Raw genomic sequence first — 6,825 nt, 5'->3', positions numbered from 1 at the left:
GTATCAATGCCTACCATATTTGCATCTTCCAATACTAGAAGTTACTAGCATCTAACTTTTTGATGTTGAAAATAGCACTATCATTGGATGCATGTGAATCACCTACCATTGTGTTTGCAAAGGACTACAAATTATAAGAATATGGGCTACTAAATTACAGTAAAATAGCCCCAAAACTAAGCCAGAAGTGAGAGCAAGAATTGCAAAACAAAAGAGGATATAGTTGTCCATAAATATTTCGCATTAGAGTGCTCAAACAAAGCATCTACTCTCAAAGAAACTGCTCAAAAACGATTTTCAACATGGTTGTCCATAAAACTATAGCAAATGACCATACATCTATACGCAAATGACTAAAATGAGTAAGCTCCCACTGGTAGGAATATCCGAGTATCTACTAGGATATATAAAATGCAATTAGCAATGTAGTAACCAAGTACTAAGAATTGTCAAAACATATAGGGTGTTAGATACATAGATGCATACAATAATCCTTATCAAGCATGCATCCACCACTGACAATTCGTTGACAATGATAGGTACAAGGTATCCAAGCTCAAAAGAAAATCAACCCATAAAACCAAGCTCTACAATATATATAAAAATGCTTCCCAATGGAAGCAAATCTAAAATGCCCAAGAGCATAACAAAGCTCAATACATCAAGTGCAAAACATTCGGAAGCACATCATTGATACATCTAGGAGCATATACATCCAATATGTCTTCAACCCATAAGTGAAGAATCATTGAAGCAAATGGCTAATATCCAAATACATCCAACAAAGCTCAAATCCAAGCATCTAAGGTCCCCATAAACTTATCCGAGCATGAAGATTAATATCAACCATCGACATGAGCATATGAAAGACCCATATAGCATGTATGCATGTATTACATAAAGCTCTGTAACTTGTAAGCTTGTTGTCCAAACTAGAACTATTCTATTTTGTGTAAAATAGAGAACCAAAAAACTGCACAAAATCAACTCTATTAGTGCTCAGATCTATAGTTCTTGTAGCATTCTTAATTTCTAGCTATAGAACATCTCAATCAGATATCATATGCAAAAATTATGGTCAAAATACGAAAGTGTTATCAAGCTACCATAGCTGCCCATGACTTCTATATCATGCTTTGTATTCACTCAAAATGGATATAATGACTACTTCTCAGCTCAAGAAGGCTTAGCTAAGTCCCAAGAAGGTCCTCTAAAACAAGTTTGAAGGTAGGAAAGCAAATGCATACCTCAAATGGACTTAAATGAAGTTGCCATGAAAGGTGTAAGTCAAGCTCTCTTGCTAGATTGAATGCAATGTCGATGAAGCTCTTCAGATTCCATCTCTGTTAAATTGAAAGATGAAGCATAAGTGGAAGTATGAGCAAAAGAAAGAAAGAAGCAATAGCTATAGAATTTCAAGCAAGAGAGAGCAAGACATTATGTGGGAACTCTAGCTATCACAATGTGTGACCTGCCTTTCCTATAAAGCGACATCGATAGGTAGCCACCACCTACAATGTACAGATGTGCACGCATTTGGTACAAGTAAATGTAGACATCTAGACACATGCAGCCTTTAATCCCCAATAGTTTGTTATCACTTCATATGAGAGGTGGTTGAAGGCAAGCAGATAGGGCTTGTTAAGATCTCAACTAACGAGAATCATGTAGATTTTCTCACTAAAAATCTCCCGATGAAACATTATGCCTTCCTTAGAAATATGTTCAATGTAGGATGAGATGTCATCTATTCATTGTCCTATTGTACTTCTATGTACACATTGTACTTGTCACTTTTTTCTTGTTTTCTCCACACTTAGGCACGTTCACCTTTAAGTGGAAGGTTGTTGGGGGTCAAAGGCTGGTTGTGCCTAGCTATCTACATTTACTTGTACTTACCACTTGCACACTTGTACACTATAGGTAGCAAATACCCATCATTATCACTTTATTCTTTATTCTTTACATGATAATAGAATAAGAGAATGCAAGTCACACATCATGACTATTGAAGTTTCCACATATTGTCTTGCCCTCTCTTACCTTGAACCTCCATAGCTCTTACTTCCGCTTTTGCTTCCACTATTGCTCTACCTTCTTTCAGAGGTAAGGAAGCAAGTTTACTATACCTCTCCACTTGTTTGATTTTGTGCATTTATGAGGAGTGAGGTATTGAGCTTAGATGGTTTGGAGCTAAAATACAAACAACAACCGGTTGAGATAGAGTTGAGCCATAGGTGAATCGAGCTTGAAAGCATAAGAGTCTCCATCCATGTTCTGTTTGAGTAGAATCTATAAGGTTTGTCTTTAGCTCAATGGCTCCATCTTTGGAAATTAATTTTGATCCACTCACTTTATTGACTATGTTTGTTTTTATGTTTAATGAAGCACTATGGGTTGAGTTGTTGGGGTCTTTAAAATCCAATATCAAGTTCTTAGGATGATCTTAAGGCGAAATTTAGGGGTTTCATCTCAAGGTTAATTTTTGCCCTTGAAATGAATGTTGACAATTGGCTTAGGGATTCTCAAGTGCCTATTAAACTTATCTAATCATGATGGTGCAACTAAATTTTCATTTCACTTTGTTTTAGTCTCAAAAAAATAAATCCTCGAATTTCCAATTAGATTTTTGTTTGAAGTTGTAAAGTAGAATTTTTGAGACCTTAGAGTGGTTTATCCCTAAAAACTTGACCCTTCAGATGAACCCATGCTACCAAATAATGGTTGTGACTGAGTTTGAAGCATTTTTTTAAGTTGAGATTTTCACATTGAGGTGAACAAATTTTTAGATTAAGATCACTTATTTTTACTTGAGAATAAGTTTCTATAGTAATTTTTAGTTTAGGTAATAGTCAAAGACTAGTTCTATGCAATGTTTTTGTGCCAAGGTTGCACCCAATTTTTAAAACTAAGGCAAATTCTATTCGATGTAGGGTTGTAAGAATGCACATACACAACTTGGGGAAGAGGAATCTTGAGAGAGCATGAGTCAAAGTGTATTGAGAGATATCAATAGAGAAGATTTACCAAACCTACTATGTCCTAAAGTGAATAGGTGCATATAGAAGGCTAGGGTAAAGAAACCTCCTAAAGAGGAAATAAGATGCCTTGGCATGCCTAAGTGTATTCACACATCACTATCAAAACATGGTAACAAATCCCTCCTAGGAGTGATGTGGTGAACAAGGGTTGGCACTCATGTATAGGGAAGTATCAAGCTAGGTGGATTAGATCAATTCACAAAATGAGTAAGCCCAAAGCTTTGTGAAAAGCTTCCAACTTCTCACAAGGTGAAGCCTTTGTGAAAAGAACTACAAGGTTATCCTTTGTTTGTAAACAGAACAAGTTGATCTCTTCTACATAAAGTGTCTTCCTGATATAATAATAATGTGCATCAATGTGCTTACTATGTGCTTGGATCATCGGATTCCCAATGTACTCTAATTATCACATTGGAGATGATGGTGGAAAATGATTGTCTAACACCCGAATCATCTAAAAGGCATCTAGGCCAAACATACTTAACTGTAGCTATGAGAGTTATGTGCTTAGCTTCACAACTAGAAGTGGCTATAGCGGGCTACTTTTTGCTCAATCACATGAGCTGCCAAGCATAAAGAAAAGACCATGTGGATGTACAAGTGCACAACAAAATCCAAAAAAGCATGTAAATCTAGTGGTGATGATACCCTTATAACAAAATAGCCCAAGGATCCAAGTACTATTTAAGTAACAAAACATAATCTTCACTACTTGCCAATGCTTGGTACCTAGGCTCTACATAAACATGCTCATATGTGAGACTGAAAATGTTAGGTCTCATAAGGCATACATAAATAAATCATCCAATAGCTTATTGATAAAGAAAAAGATATCCCAGAAGAATGCAACATCAAAGAGGCTCAACTTCAAAATTGTCTCTATAGGAGTAGCAATACATTTGCAATCCTCAATACCAAATCTCTAAAATAATGTCTCAACATACTTTGTCTGATGCAAAGCAACACCTCGAGCATCAAATCACAAGGGTGGAAAACATACACAACTAATGTGTATTCCAACCATTATGAGATGCTAATGTAGAAATGCTATGAATAGTTGTCACGTGGCAAGTGGGAGCAATGGTCTCATCAAAATTAATGCCTTTCTATTAACCATAACACTTTGCCACAAGCCTATAAGCTTTGCCATCGCAATCAATATTGGCATTTGGCTTGCACTCTAACTTATAAGCCCACTTGGTGCCAATGGCCTTCATTCCAAAAGACAAATTGCATAAAAACCAAGTTGTAATATTTCCACGTAAAAAAATATTACTAGACCGACTTCCTGCACACTGCGTGAAACCCATGCAAAGATTATCTTTAGTGCCGGCAGTTAATCTATAACCACACGCGAGATATGGAGAACTCCGCATTGGCAAACAGAGATCGAGGTTCAAACCCGCATAGCCGCGGGGAAACATCCTCTTGGGAGGAGGTTAAGAGGATAATGATGAAATTAATTTCAAATTTTTTTACTATTTCTTCTCCCCCAGCCAATGCACGGCTGGAGGAGAGGGAGTGTGGGGAGATGGGCTAGTAGGGGCTCCATGAGGAAAGGGGGGGAGAGAGCCATGCAAAGTACCACGTGGGGGAGGTCCCCTCTCCCCCTTGGACTATAAAAACCCCCCATATAGTGGAGGAAGGGGGGGGGGGGGGGGGGGGGGGGGGGGCGGGGGGAGCGCTAGTAGTAAGGGTGGAGGGAGCTGCAAGAAACACCGTGAGAGGGAAGGAAGTGAACTGCCGTGTGCTATGTGGAGAGTAAGGGAGAAGGCAGACGTCATTGTGCTGAGGGACGCCGCCGCCTGTCATTGGACAGCCACCGCCATCCTCACACCGCCCTTCCTCGTCCACTATTGGCCTTCCCCTTTCCACGTGGCCTTGCACACCCTAGAAGCTTCTAAGGGGGCTTCTCTAAGCCCCCCTTCCCATTAGATCCACCACAAGCCCTTCCCGCAAGGCTCGGATTTAAAGTCCCCTTCCCGCAAGGTCCCCATCAAACCCATCCCTAGGTTCGGGACTTTGAAGAAGAAGAAGCCTATAAGGCCCCTTCCTACCAAATCTCCCACAAAGCCCCCTAGGCTCGGGATTTGAAGAAAAGAAGTGGAAGCCTATAAGGCCCTTTCCCCCCAATCACCAGAAGCCCATTCCTAGGCCGGGATTTAAAGTCCCCATTCCCACAAGCCCCCATAAAACCATTGCTAAACTTAGAATTTCAAGGAGAAGAATAGCTCTCAAGCCTCCGTTTCCGAAAGGGCCGTTCACAAGAACCCTTTTCAATGAATCCCCTCTTTCTTCGAAAGAAAGAAGGCCCAAGCTCTGAACCCTAAGGCCTTCCATAAATCGAATTCCGCAAGTCGGTACTTCTGTCAAGCATCTGTACTTCAAAGGGGATCTCTGCGTACGAGGGAGACGGGCAAAGATCATAAGGCTGCGAACCAAGGCAAGTAGTTCGAATCCACGAAGGAAAACCAGAAGCCGAAATCACGATGGGCCCTAAAAAGTCACAAGGCGCACCTGCAGGAGGATCATCTCCTAATATTCATGTGGATATTTCACCGAGCCCACAAGTCCAGGTTTTCTTCCTATTTTTGATTTACGTAGAAGTATTGCAGTTATGCGTGGTTATTTCATGGAATTAGGATGCACTTATGCTTGTCAAATCCACCTAGCTAAATGCGATTGAAATAAATTGGCTAGTTGAAATTTACTTAAAGTAATTAACGATACGAAGTTGGTCGTTTGTATTTTCAATGACTGAATGAAAAAGAACATAAGGTGTCTATGCATTTCAGTACCTTATTAACAAGTTGCCTTTCGTGCATTGCAAAGTGACGAGTCTAGAATAACTAATGACTAGCATTACAAAGTCGAAATTATTATAGTACACCCTTGATTATGCATGGAAAGATTAAATCGCATGTCACATTTTTAGACAAATTTTCTTCGTAATGATTCATTAAGAAAGTCATTATCAACCGTAGGAAATTGCAAAGCATGGAAAATATTCTAAGGGCTGCATGAAATAGGTTAACTCTAGCTTCAATTGGCATGAATCTCATCTAACTACGTAATAGTTAGGAAAGATTGCATAATGCACATTCATCGTACGAATAATTTCATCCATCAAGGATACACTTAGGGAAAGGCTACATTGTTCATTTAAGTGTAAAATCTTAAAAGCTTAGTGGCATGAATCGTGAATGCATGTCCTAGTAGGATCAATGGAAGATATGTCGAAATTTAACATGCGCTTTGGTATTAACAAGAAAAGTTAGGGTTTGTGAATCTAATCATACATAGAGGCAATGAATCGTGTGCTTACGAGAATTGTATCGTAATGCAACTAGTTTTTCCCCTTTTTGATCAAGACATCTTTAGGAATGGTCAGTCCTTGTCGTAAGACAAGTAAACTGGATTACCTAAAACACCTAAACCGCAAAGGATTTGCATAGGATGGTTAAATCGATACAATATACCCCAAGTGCTAACTAGGGTTTAGTACGTTAAGGACTTGACCTAGTCGCACTTGTTGCCAAGTCGAAACCCTCATACCCTAAGGTCCTGCCCACATTCACAGAATGTAGGGACAATTGGACACACTTGCAAGAAACGATCTAGGGTTTCTACCCTAAAGACCACTCAATCAAATGTTGAAACTCGGATTGAGTTGGAACCCCTAGGTCGGCCTAGTGCAATCGAGAATGGGTTGAATATGAAGACACCCTAAACCCTGCTTCTTATCTAATCATGATTCCGTGACCAGAAGACGCCGTTCGATGGG

Source organism: Lygodium microphyllum, unplaced genomic scaffold, assembly GCF_053477565.2.
Source record: "Lygodium microphyllum isolate KBCC unplaced genomic scaffold, Lygodium_microphyllum_v1.1.10 scaffold_37, whole genome shotgun sequence".
In the NCBI taxonomy this organism is placed as follows: domain Eukaryota; kingdom Viridiplantae; phylum Streptophyta; class Polypodiopsida; order Schizaeales; family Lygodiaceae; genus Lygodium; species Lygodium microphyllum.
The sequence above is the reverse complement of the archived record's forward strand: the minus strand, read 5'-3'. Positions refer to the sequence as shown.